This window comes from Mesoplodon densirostris, chromosome 19 (assembly GCF_025265405.1).
Source record: "Mesoplodon densirostris isolate mMesDen1 chromosome 19, mMesDen1 primary haplotype, whole genome shotgun sequence".
Lineage (NCBI taxonomy): Eukaryota > Metazoa > Chordata > Mammalia > Artiodactyla > Ziphiidae > Mesoplodon > Mesoplodon densirostris.
Window position 1 is genome coordinate 41096715 of NC_082679.1, and position 14414 is coordinate 41111128.

At 38.8% G+C, this 14414-nt stretch overlaps 1 long non-coding RNA gene across 2 annotated transcripts in view; it reads left to right on the forward strand.

Annotated features, from left to right (window-relative positions):
* Nucleotides 1-4514, forward strand: part of LOC132480156 (uncharacterized) — a 424604-nt gene extending 420090 nt beyond the window's left edge. The window contains exon 6 of one of the 2 annotated variants that reach the window (XR_009530607.1): nucleotides 1814-4514. This is a non-coding gene — a long non-coding RNA (uncharacterized LOC132480156). Of the gene's footprint in view, nucleotides 1-232; nucleotides 319-1813 lie in introns of those variants that run through there. The other variant, XR_009530606.1, reaches the window with a different exon arrangement.
* Nucleotides 4515-14414: the final 9900 nt, after the last annotated feature.

Genomic DNA, 14414 nt, shown 5'->3' on the forward strand with positions numbered 1-14414 from the left:
CTTTTGAGTTATTTTGCTTCAGAAACTAAGATCAGTCAATCACTCCATCATTAAGAAGAAACATGTTTTTCAAAGCACCAGACATAATATTAAGCCCTAGTGATAAAGTGTTGAATAGAATAGACATTACTATACTGTCTTAACACTCGAGGGCCAGCGAGGAAGAAAAAAATATCTTACCTTGCTATGAACATATCTGAACCATGCCCACCGCCTTGTTTGTTTATTGCAGTGGATGATACCGCATGTCAGGAGGCTTCCCTGAGGAAGGATGTTTAATCCAAGACCTGAAAGAGGAGTGGGGATCACCAGACAAGGAAAAGGCAAGAATATTCTAATCAAATGCAGTAACACAGGTCAAGTTCTTGAGATGAGAGAGACAGAGATAGGGATGTAGAGATATAGAAGGAAGAAGAGAGGACAGGAGGAAACAGGAGAGGTATTACAAGAAATGAGAGGTACAGTGAGACTGGAGGAGAAAGTCACATATTGTTCTCAAAGATGAAAAGATGAAGCTACAGAGATGGGCAGGTGGAGCTCATCCAAGGTCTCGTAGCCACTTATTATAGGGGCTAAAAAGGTGCCACTGAAGAGTTTTAAGCAGGAGAATGACAAACAGAATAGCATTTTGAAGTAATTATTGTGACTGGTATTTAGATAAAGGTGTGGACAAATAAAGACTGAAAGGAAGAAAAACAGCTTAAGGGCTCCACAGTATTTCTGGTAAAATAGGAGAAGTGTTAAGAGAAGCAGATATATACATTTCAGGGTTTTAGCCATAGGTCGTTGCTGGCAAAGCTGGACACTGATAACACTTTCACTCCCCTACTAGGGTGGTTCTCATCCATGGAAGGTTTCTCCTTTCCTACTCCCTTCTAGGGTTAGGGGAACAAGAGAGCAATGTCAGAATTTGGGGGATGAAAGATTTTGATGTTACCCTCACATCACCTCCCAATAAAGAATACCATATATAATAAGACACACTAAGATGAAAATGCATTCACTAGTAAATGGTATGGAAATAAAATAGTTTTTCAAGCTTGAGTACATAATGGATCACCTGGGCACCTAAAAAACCTGATGCCTGGGAGCTACTCTCAGAGATTCTGATTTAATTGCTTTGGGGACATAGCCTGGAGGACAGGTTTTTTTCTTTTTTCCCCACTCCAAATCCTCCAGGGTGATTCTTATGTTCATCCAAAGATCTAGAATTCCTAGAGTGAAGGACAGGTGGAGAACCACTACTCTGTCATCACACTTCTTTCTTCTTTCCTATTTTTTCACGCCCAGTTCCCCTACCCAACAAGGCTGTGGCCAACTTCTATTCTAAACCAACTTCCAAATTCTCTCTTTTTGGCTTTTTCTCCATGTTAAGGCTTGAGTTCTTCCAGCTATATTAGCATTTTTAAATTCCAGTATAAACATAAAGTTTACCTTAAATCATTTTTAAACTGCATAATTCAGTGGCATTTAGTACATTTACAATGCTGTGCATCCATCATCAGTATTGTTGTTAAAGGGCCTTTTGGAGCAAGGCAACAGAAGACAGATTTTGGGAAGAGTAGACCCACCTTAACATCAAGCCTATGAGCATACGTAGGCTACTTCTTTTACACTGACCTTGGCCTCTTCGAATTTCAAAACAATGACCTGAAGTATGCTCTGCCATTCTTTTAGTGATGAAGACTACCAAAACCATGCTTGTTATAAGTATGAAATATCTTTGCAGCACATGCAGAAATGTACTTAGAAACGTTTACTCTGTATCAAATGAATGACCATATCTTCCCACATTTAAATTCCACTGTCACAGGTTGGTTTCTCAAGAAGCAGATGCTGAGATGGAGACTGGTGTGAAAGACGTATACTACAAATCAAAACCTGTAAAAGAAAGGAGGCAGGATTGAACAAGGGAGAGATTAAATGTGATTCACTCTTGGCAAAATCTTGGCCAATTCTTGTGGGGAACCCTGGGACAAATATTGAGTGTTGCCCATCATGATTGACTTTCGCTGGGACAAAGTGACTGGGCATTTCCAAGATCTTCCTCCAAGAAGTCTTGCCTTATCCTATGAGAGACTTATTCTTTCTTCTGCTGACGTACTGTAAGGTTTTGAAGGTGACCAACTGTGAGGCATCATCTTAATTTTCCTCATGTTATTAATCACAGGCCAACTCATGAGGCAATTCTACTCTTTCATCCTGTGTCCCTGCCAAAGATCATTAATGTGATCTTTTTTGCTGTCTCACAGTTCAGTGCAGGTTTCCAAACAAGCAGCTCCAGGCCATCTCAAGTGCATGTAGATTAAGACACAATCATCTTCCCTTGCAAACAGAAGTGCTCAAAAGTTGTTTATTAAAAGAATTAAAACAGGGCTTCCCTGGTGGCGCAGTGGTTGAGAGTCCACCTGCCAATGCAGGGGACACGGGTTCGTGCCCTGGTCTGGGAAGATCCCACATGCCATGGAGTGGCTGGGCCTGTGAGCCATGGCTGCTGAGCCTGTGCGTCCGGAGCTTGTGCTCTGCAATGGGAGAGGCTACAACAGTGAGAGGCCCGCATAGCACAAAAAAAAAAAAAAAAAAAAGAAAGAAAACATAATATCTCACTCTTCATTATCTGTCTACATACTCAAACGTATCTTTTATCCTAAAGTAATGATACTCTAAGTTCTTCTAAACCTACATAGTGAGCTCCTTCAGGGAAGATACCATGGGTTTTCTGTCTTTGTATCCCTGGTACCTAATAGTGGTAATAATAGTAATAAGTCTATATTTCAGGCCACTGTTTGCATGTATTACCCTTTTTTTAATTACTTAAAACAGTTCCATGAGGTATATAGAATTATTTACAGATTAGATAATTGCAGAGAAAAATACATTTTTGTAAGATTCATAAGTTAGTTATAATAAAAACTACAAAAATCTATTGTAAGACAATAGTTAGGACAAAAAACTATTGGCTCCAAAGTTAACACTTCCTGTTGCTCTTCAATAGTGCTCACTGGATTTTGGATAGTTAGGAGGAAAAGAGGAAGGGAAGGCAGAAAGGAGACAGAGATCAACCGGACAGAGAGACTACACACATCTTGGTAAATATGTCACAGTAAAATTTTGAATAAAAACAACAGTTGGATCAATAACCAGGGGCCACTTTTTAAATGATGCAGAATGTGTGTTACTGCAAAAGAAAGCAAAAGGTACTTTGTAATACCAGAACAGAGGGCAGCCAATTGGAGTTTTGATTGTATACAAAAAATAAAAAGACAAACAAGGCAGAGATCTGAGAATTGGAGTGGAATGGGTCTGGGGTTTGAAATCAGGCAACGGGTTTTTGAACTTGATCTATTCTAGGGAAGCAGTGAGGGCACCTCATAAGGAAGGTGGCACTATGGAAGAGAGAGAATTCAGCATTTGATAAAGCGAATTCTGAAATTTCTTCTACTGATGTTATCATTCACTGCTGAGGACTTTGGTCTTATCTCTTTGAAAACATAAAAGAAGGCTAATTCATTTTAAGAGCAATGTTCTATTTGTCCCTCTGCAGTCCACTCAATGAGTTAATGTATTTAGAAAGCTTTTATCATGGAGACAGCTTGGTTTCTCCCTTCCTCATACTAAGTAAATTTCAGTGAATTAAATGACAAAAAGCCATCTGCTTTCTATAAATAAGCTCCTCTAATACCTGGCAAATCTTAAAAGTCAAGCTGACAACGAATCTCAGCATGATCAATGATCCAGACTATATAATTCATCTGCTGCTGAGGGATACTGGTCTTGTTGTGGTCAACAGGAAGAGGATATGTCCATGTTTCTGACTTGGAGGTCAACGTTTTATAGGAAATTCAATTTTACTCTGATAATCATTGCACATGCTGTTCCAACTGTCAGGATTAAGTATCTTCTGTTACAATTTGAGACAACCTACGCATCCTTAAATAGTCATCTCAAATGCATCTTCCTCATGACAGCTGCTCTAATTCATTTTTAGACAATTTATTATTTTCATCATTATTTTCACAATAATAAACTTATTGGTAGTAATCATAATTATCATTTAATTACTAAGAAATTAATATGGGCTAGCCATTTACATGCATCATTTACATTAATTTCTCATGACAACTCTTGGAGATAAATACAAATATCACCTTAATTAACTGTATGAGGAAAGCAGGGCAGAGAACAGTTTAAAAGTTCCCCCAAACAGATATCTAATGACAGAACAAAGTGTGGGACCAGAGCAATGTGAAATCAAAAGTATTTGTGTTAATCACTATGCCATGAACGTGCAAGTACAGCACTTTCCTAATTATAGTATTTATATTTATGTATATATCCATCTACCCCAATAAAATAGAAAAGCCTTGAGTGGTGAGACCATGTATCATTCATTTTTGTTTTAGCAGCCTTTACAATAATGAGTGGCCTATAGAAGATATTCAATTAAACTTTTCTAAGCCTCTTTTCCAATTTACAGGTGAGAGACTAGTAATAACAGGCACATTACAATTTGTTAAGAGGGTTCTATTAATTATCATATTAAGATTTTAAGAGCTGTTCCTGTCATATAAGAAGTTTGTAATAAATAGTAACTACATAAAGGAGGTTGGGACTAAGTCTCAGTAGAAATGTGTGAGATCTTTCTGATAAGATGATGACTTCTGGATAGTTAGAAGAAAAGTTTATTTGTGCTACCACTCCTAAGAATATTTGCCTGGAGAACTGACAGAATCTTCTGTTTGGACTAACTTGTACATCGGGTAGTGGTTCAGTAAAAAAAAAAAAAAAAATCCCAAAAAAGAGGATTCCTAGAAAATTTGTGTTCTACATGACAACATACACCATAGGTATCATGGGCAAGACAGCAGGAGTCTGGAGCTTTGCTGCCTGTGTCCTGAGAAGTCCTGTGTATCTATTTTTCTCTCCTCCATAGGCTTAAGTTTGTGATTGTGTCTGTGGCTATGACCTGTCCCTATTGCTTTTCTGATAACAAATATTTATTGAGTTTCTCCTCCATGCTAGGAACTGTGCCAGGCACTAGATATACTGTGGTAAGAAACAGGAATAGCCCAGCCCTCACAAAGATTACAACCAGCTGTTACCTTTCATGGACTCTCCTTTTTATGTTTTGGTTTGTCTCTGTCCTTAGTAAGGATGTTATATAAAAACTATATATTCTAGGTGGACTTGGTTTAGTAACCATAAATCCAAAACTTTCTGGGCAGTGCCTTGATTTCCTATCATCAACAATTGATCATATTAATTCTAAAAATGTTTTAGAAATTCCAGTACTCCTCTGTCCTTTTACATGTGGAAACACAAGTTGTTAGTTTCTGATTTGGTATTTGTAGTCTTTGTTGGGATGGGTCAGTTGCAAGGTCTTTACAATGAATGAAACCAGAAGAAGGGGAGGTGGACAGTAGCATTCAGGAGGCCAAAATAGTGTGTGATGAAAGATACTAGGAGAGCATTTTCAGACATAAAACACAAGGCAAGGAGCTCAACCCTCCTATATGCCCAAGGAAGACACAGTGCCTCAGTCACTTAGTGCAAAATATTCCACTGATATATTGTTTCTGTTCTTTCATATATAATTCACTTCCATACTCTATGGTAAATTGCCATATATTAAGGATGTTATTCAGAAAAAAAAAGAGAGAGAGAGAGAGGGAGGGAGAGAGAGAAAGAGACCTGAATTGAGTAGGAGTAGAGAAGACCAAGAATAGAAACTGTGGTTCAGACACATAGGGGAAAAAGCCTAAGTTTAATACCATTTTATTCATAAAACATTATGAATCTAGATCAACAGAATTCATTGAGTTGGATGTTGTGGATTAAGATGGTGGAACAGAAGGTCATGGAGTTCACCTCCTCCCACAAATACATCAAAAATACATCTACAGGGCTTCCCTAGTGGCACAGTGGTTGAGAGTCCGCCTGCCAATGCAGGGGACATGGGTTCGTGCCCCGGTCTGGGAAGATCCCACATGCCGCGGAGCAGCTAGGCCCGTGAGCCACGGCCGCTGAGCCTGCGCGTCTGGACCCTGTGCTCCGCAACGGGAGAGGCCACAACAGTGAGAGGCCCACGTACCTCAAAAAAAAAAAAAAATACACCTACATGTGGAACAATTCTCACAGGATACCAGCTGAACACTGGCAGAAGATCTCATACACCAAAACTGCAAGAAAGATGATTAACATGTAACTGGGTAGGAAGAAAGAAAAAAGGAATTGGTAAGGGACCTGTGCCCCTGTGAGGTAGCTGTGAAAGAGGAAATGTTCCCTCACCCTGGGAACTGCCTTCATCAGCTGGGAGATCAGCCAGGACAGAAAGGTAACTTCAGAAGCTTGGAGGTGAGTGCAGCAGCCAGCTTGCAGCAGGCAGAACAGAGAGAGACCAGGATAGATGGTCCTAGCCACCTCACTGTACTCCCCAGCCTGAGATGCGTGTCTGCTGGTATAGGGGGGCTGGGTGCTGAAACTCAGGCTTCAGTGGACAGAGTTGGGTAGAGGACTGGGGTTGATTTTGCAGAGACAGCCTGAAGGTGCTGGAGTATGGCCCAGGCCACAATTGGGGGTGTGCATAGGACAGAGCCCCAGTTCACCATAGAAGCCCCATTGTTAACACCTGTGTGATGGAAGAGGTGGGGCCCCACCACAGCAGCCTCATTTTCCCCATGCTCACAGTGGGTGCCAATCTGCCTCTACAGACAAGAGCCAGCTGTTGCCCATACACGGAAGCAGGGCTGAAATCTGAGCAAATCCCCATGGACTGTGCAACCACAGAAGCCAGGCTGAAATCTGAGCCCTGTTCAGTGGCTTTGTGACTTTGGTGGATTTACTCCACTTTGTGAGTTCAGTGCCTGCAGCACATCTAAGCAGATTACTAGTGCTCCTGTGGCTGGGGCAGGTCCAGAGTCAGCAGCTGCAGGCTTTGTGGGTACATGCACCAGGAGGCATGTCCTGAGTCTGGGCTGATTCCATAGCTCCCATGGTAGGTCCAAGTGTGCAAATATGCATGACTATGGCGGGTTCCGGTGCCTGACTTTGGTGTATCTGTGCTAGTGACTTTGTGAGTACAGCATCTGAGGGACACCCAGGCCCATTGCCTCATCCCCATGGCTGAGGCAGGGCAAAGGGCAGTGCCAACAACAGTGTAGTTTGTGAGCCCACACAATGGGTGACAGATGACACCACAGGAAGCACTAACTGGTGGACGGCATCTGCAGAGGAATAGTCAGTGGCTCCTCTCTCAGTGGGAGAGCTCCAGTCCTGCTTACACCACACCACAGCTCAGAAACAGATCTGGGGGCTTCTACTGCAAAAACTGGAGAGCAGACCCTGCCCCCAATAGGGTTGTGACAGCCACAGAACAAAGAGGAAGTGCTGCTCAATATCTAGTGCAGGTTCTGGTCACCACAACACCAACCACACCCCCTATCAAAGGGACAATAGCCAGCACACACTGAGGAAAAATGTGATCCATACTAAAAACAGCCCTCACACAAAAAAATGTGACACACAGGCTACATAGGGACATTCCCACATAAAACAGCCCTTCAGGACCACAGTAGATAACAGTTTCTCATAAATTCATAGTCAGAGAAATATAAATAAAATGAAGAAGCAGAGGAACCACTCCCAATGAAAAGATGAACAGAAATCCCCTTAAAGTACAAACAATGAAAGACCTCTCCTGTCTACTAGACCCCAAATTCAAAAAGGAGGTAATAAAAATACTGAAGGAATTAAGAAAGACTATGGATAGAAATGCAGATCACTGTAACAAGGAACTAGAAATTATAAAGAGGAGCCAATTAAAATTAGAAAATTCATTTGCCAAGATGAAAGCTGACCTAAAGGCAATAAATAGCAAACTAAATAATACAGAAGAATGAATAAATGATATGGAAGATAGAAGAATGGAAATCACTGAATCAGAACAGCAGGCAGAAAGATGAAAGAAAGTGAAAGCAATATACAAGACCTATGGTATAATATAAAGTGAGCCTATCTACACATAATAGGGATCCCAGAAGAAGAATAAAGAGAAAAGGGGATCAAAAATGTATTTGAGCACTTCCCTGGTGGCGCAGTGGTTGAGAGTCCACCTGCTGATGCAGTGGACACAGGCTCGTGCCCTGGTCCGGGAAGATCCCACATGCCGCAGAGTGGCTAGGCCTGTGAACTATGGCTGCTGAGCCTGCGCGTCTGAAGCCTGTGCCCCGCGATGGGAGAGGCCACAACAGTGAGAGGCCCACGTACCACAAAAAAAAAAAAAAAAAAAAAAAAATTATTTGAAGAAATTAGGGCTGCAAACATCCCAAACCTAAAGAAGGAAACTGATAGCCAGGTATGGGAATCAGGGAGGGTCCCAAACAAGATGAACCCAAAGAGACCTACACCAAGACATACTATAATTAAAATGGCAAAAGTTAAAGAGAGGATCATAAAGGCAGCAAGAAAACAAAAAACAAAACAAAAAGCAAAGAGTTAATTACAAGTGAAACCCCAAAGGGCTATCAGCTGATTTCTCTACAGAAACATTGCAGGCCAGAAGGGAGTAGCAAAATATATTCAAAGTCCTGAAAAGGAAAAACCTGCAACCTAGGATATTCCACCCAGCAAGATTATCATTTAAAATAGAAGGAGACAGAAAGAATTTCTCAAACAAAAAGTAAAAGAATACAGCAATATTAAACCTATCCTAAAAGAAATATTGAAAGGTCTTCTCTAAATAGAAAAGAATCAAGAATCTATAGGAAAATCACAGTTGGAAAACAAAACACTTAAATAAGCCAGTATGTAGATTTAAAAAAATATTTTGTGTGTGTGAAAGTGATAACTAAAATGTACAGAAAAGGCTAAACATGAAGATGTAAAAGAGGACATGAAAGTCATAAAATCTGGGACAGAGGCATAAGAAAATGTAGATTTTTTTTTAAAGAATGCGTTTGAGGCTTTATGACTACCAGTCTAAAGCAAGTAGATATAGTAATGGGTATACATACTTGAAAAACAGCGTAACCACAAATCTAAAAACATAGAATAGATTCACACACAAAAAGAGAGAACTCAAGCATAATACAAAAAAACATCAAACCACAAAAGGAAAAACAAAGAAGAAATACAAAATCAACTGGAAAACAAGGTTTAAAATGATAATAAATATGTATCTATCAATAGTTACCTTAAATGTCAATGGACTAAGTGCCCCAATCAAAAGACAGAGCTGCAGATTGGCCAAAAAAACAAAAGCCTACAACATACTGCCTACAACAGACCCACTTACGGGCGAAGGACACACATAGATTGAAAGTGAGGGGACAGAAAAAGATATTTCATGCAAATGGAAATGACAAGAAAGTGGGGGTAGCAATATTCATCAGACAAAATAGACTTTAAAACAAAAGCCATAAAGAAAAAGGACGGTGTATAATGACACAAGGATCAATACAAGAAGAGGATATTACACTTGTTAACATATATGCACCCAATATAAGAGCACAAAAATACATAAAATACTAACAGACATAGGGGAGAAGTTGACAGGAATAAAGTAATAGTAGGAGACTTCAACACCCCACTTACATCAATGGACAAATCTTTCAGACAGAAAAGAATAAGGCAACAGATCCTAAATGACACAACAGTTGGACTTAAATTGATATTTTCAGGACATTGCATCCAAAAAAATATATACACGCATTCTTTTCAAGTGCACATGGAACACTCTCTAGGATAGACCACATACAAAGATAAAAAACAAGCTTCAACCAATTTAAGAGAATAGACATCATTTCAAGCATCTTTTCTGACCACGACGGCATGAAACTCGAAAACAACCACAGAAAGAGAAACAAAAAATGATTACATAGAGACTAAAAATCATACTACTAAAACAAAAAACAAAAAAAATATGGTAAACAATGTAATCAAAGAGGAAATTAAAAGATACCTTGAGACAAATAACAATGAAAACACAACCATACAAAATCTATGGAATACAGCAAAAGCAGTCCTAAGAGGACAGTTCATAGCTATACAGGCCTCAAAAAACAAGAAAAATCTCAAATAAACAACCTAACCTACCACTTAAAAGAATTAGAAAAAGAACAAAAAATAAAACCTAAAGTCAACAGAAGGAAGGAAATAATAAAGATCAGATGGGAAATAAAATAGAGATTTTTAAAAATACATAAGAAAATAAATAAAACCAACAGCTGGTTCTTTGAAAGGGTAAACAAAACCGAGAAACCTCTGGCCAAGTTCACCAAGAAGAAAAGAGAGAGGACCCAAATAAACAAAACAAGAAACCAAACAGAAATAACAGCCAATACCACAGAAATACAAAAAGAAAAGAAAAACATAAGAGAATGCTATGAACAATTATATGCCAGCAAATTGGAAACCTAGAGAAAACAGACAAGTTTCTGGAAACACACCACCAAAACTGAATCTAAAAGAAATAGATAATTTGAACAGACTGATCGCTAGAAGTGAAATATAATCTGTAAACAAACAAACAAACTCCCTGCAAACAGAAGTCCAGGATTGGACGGCTTCACTGGGGAATTACAAACAACATACAAAGAAGAAAGTATCCTTCTCAAAGTCTTCCAAAAGATCAAAGAGGAGGGAACACTGCCAAAGACATTCTATGAAGCCACCATCACGCTGATACCAAAACCAAAGATACCACCAAAAAAGAAAATTACAGGCCAATATCCCTGTAACCAAAACCAAATCCAACAACACATAAAAAAGATCATATACCATGACCAAGTGGGATTCATCCCAAGTTCAGAAGGATGGTTCAACATATGCAAATCAATATGATACACCACATCAACAAAAGACAAAAACCACATGATCATTTCAATAGATGCAGAAAAAGCATTTGATAAAAGTCAACATCCATTCATAATAAAAACACCAAAGTGGGTATAGAGGGAACATATCTCAATATAATAAAAGCTATTTATATCAAGCCCACAACCAACATAATACTTAATGGTGAAAAGCTGAAAGCCTTTCTGCTGAAATCTGGAACAAAACAAGGACACCACTCTCACCACTTCTTTTCAATATACTACTGGAAGTCCTAGCCACAGCAGGCAAACAAGAAAAAGAAATAAAACGTACCCAAACTGGAAGAGAAGAGGTAAAATTGTCATTATATGCAGATGACATGATACTATATATAGAAAACCCTAACGACTCCACACAAAAACTACTAGAACTGATAAAAGATTTCAGTAAGGTAGCAGGGTACAAGATAAACATACAGAAATCTGTTTATTTCCTTACACTACAATGAAATATCAGAAAGAAAAAGTAAAGAAAAAAAGTCTTTTAAAATCGCATTAAAAAAAAAACTATTTAAGAATAAATCTGACCAAGGAGGTGAAAGGCTTGTATGATGAGAAATATAAAACAGTGATAAAGGAAACTGAAGATGATTCAAAGAAATGGAAAGATATCCTATGCTTTTGAACTGGAAGAATTAATATTGTTAAAATAGCAATACTACCCAAGCAATTTACATATTTAATGCATCCTTATCAAATTATCCATGACCTTTTTTCACAGAACTAGAACAAATAATCCTAAAATTTATATGGAACCATAAAAGACCCAGAATAGCCAAAGCAACCCTGAGGAAAAAGAACAAAGGTGAATGCACAACCCTCCCAGACTTCAGACAATACTGCAAACTGCAGTAATCAATAGTGTGGTATTGGCACAAAAACAGACATATGGCTCAATGAAACTGAATAGAGAGCCCAGGAATAAAGGCACATGCCTACAGTCAATTAATCTTCAACAAAGGAGGCAAGAATATACGATGGAGAAAAGACAGTCACTTCAACAAGTGATGTTGGGAAAGCTGGACAGCCACATATAAGGCAATGAAGTTATAACACTCCCTCACACCACACACACATTAAAAAAAAAACTCAAAATGGCTTAAACTTAAATATAAGACATGACACCACAAAACTCCTAGAAGAGGACATAGGCAAAACATTCTGACATAAATCATAGTAATGTTTTCTTAGGTCAGTCACCCAAGGCAATAGAAATAAAAGCAAAAATAAACAGATGAAACCTAATCAAACTTAAAAGCCTTTGCACTGCAAAGGAAACCATAAACAAGCTGAAAAGACAACCCACAGAATGGGAGGAAATATTTGCAATTGAAACGACTGACAAGGGATTAATTTCCAAAATATACAAACAGCTCATGCAGCTCAATATCAAAAAACCAAACAACTCATTCAAAAAATGTGTGTACCTCAATATTTACAGCAGCACTATTTACATAAACCAAGATATAGAAGCATCCTAAATGTCCATGGACAGATGAATGGGTAAAGATGGGGGAATGGATCAAGATGGTGGAGGAGTAGGACATGGAGCTAACCTTTTCCCACAAACACATCAAAAATACATGGAAATACAAAAGACCCTGAATAGCCAAAGCAATCTTAAGAAAGAAAAACAGAGAGGGAAGAATCAGGCTCCCTGTCTTCAGACTATACTACAAAGCCACAGTAATCAAGACACTATGGTACTATCACAAAAACAGAAATATAGATCAATGGATCAATGGAACAGGATAGAAATCCCAGAGATAAAGCCACCCACCTATGGTCCCCTAATCTATGACAAAGGAGTCAAGACTATACAATGGAGGAAAGACCATCTCTTCAGTAAGTGGTGCTGGGAAAACTGGGTGGTTACATGTAAAAGCTAACACTCCCTAACACCATATACAAAAATACTCAAAATGGTTTAAAGACCTAAATGTAAGACTGGACACTATAAAACTCTTAGAGGAAAACATAGGAAGAACACTCTGACATAAATCACAGCAAGATCTTTTTTGACCCACCTCCTAGAGTAATGAAAATAAAAACAAAAATAAACAAATGGGATCTAATGAAACTTAAGAGATGTTGCACAGCAAAGGAAACCATAAACAAAATGGAAATACAACCTCAGAATGGGAGAAAATATTTGGAAATGAAGCACTGACAAGGGATTAATCTCCAAAATATACAAACAGCTCATATAACTCAATAGCAAAAAAACCCAAACAACCCAATCAAAAAATGGGTGGAAAACCTAGACAGACATTTCTCCAAAGAAGACATACAGATGGCCATGAGGCACATGAAAAGATGCTCAACATTGCTAATTATTAGAGAAATGCAAATCAAAACTACAATGAAGTATCACCTCACACCAGTCAGAATGGCCATCATTAAAAAATCTACAAACAATAAATGCTGGAGAGGGTGTGGAGAAGAAGGAACCCTTTTGCACTGCTGGTGGGAATGTAAATTGATACAGCCACTATGGAGAACAGTATGGAGATTCCTTAAAAAACTAAAAATAGAACTACCGTATGACCCAGAAATCCCACTACTGGGCATATACCCTGAGAAAACCATAATTCAAAAAGACACATACACCCCAATGTTCATTACAGCACTATTTACAACAGCCAGGACATGGAAGCAGACTAAATGTCCATCAACAGATGAATCGATCAAGAAGATGTGGTACATATATACAATGGAATATTAGCCATAAAAAGGAACAAATTTGGGTCATTTGTAGAGATGTGGATGGACCTAGTGACTGTCATACAGAGTTAAGTAAGTCAGAAAAATTAAAACAAATATCATATGTTAACACATATATGAGGAGCCTAGAAAAATCGTACAGATGAACCTATTTGCAAAGCAGAAATAGAGACACAGGTGTAGAGAACAAAAGTATGGACACCAAGGTGGGGGGAAAGGGGAATGGAATGAATTGGGAGATTGGGATTGACATATATACACTACTATGTATAAAATAGATAACTAATGAGAACCTGCTGTATAGCACAGGGAACTCTACTCAAGGCTCTGTGGTGACCTAAATTGGAAGGAAATCTGAAAAGGAGGGGATGTATGTATACATATAGCTGATTCACTTCATTGTACAGCAGAAACTAACACAACATTGTAAAGCAACTATACCCCAATTAAAAAACAAATACATCAATATGTGAAACAATTCTCACAGAACATCTACTGAACACTGGCAGAAGACCTCAGACTTTCAGAAGGGCAAGAAAATCTCTATGTAACTGGGTAGGATAAAAGAAAAAAAAGAGAGAGAGAGAGAAAAAGGAATTGGGACTGGAACAGCACCCCTGGGAGGGAGCTGTGAAAGTGGAAACATTTCCAAACTCTGGGAAGTCCCATCATTGATGGAGAGATCAGCCAGGACAGACTGGGAGATTCAGAGCCTCAGAGGAGAGCGCAGCAACCAGTTTATGGAGGGCAAAGCGGAGAGAGACCTGCACAGATGGTCGGTGCCACTCAGCACTCCCCAGCCTGAGACACTCCTCCACT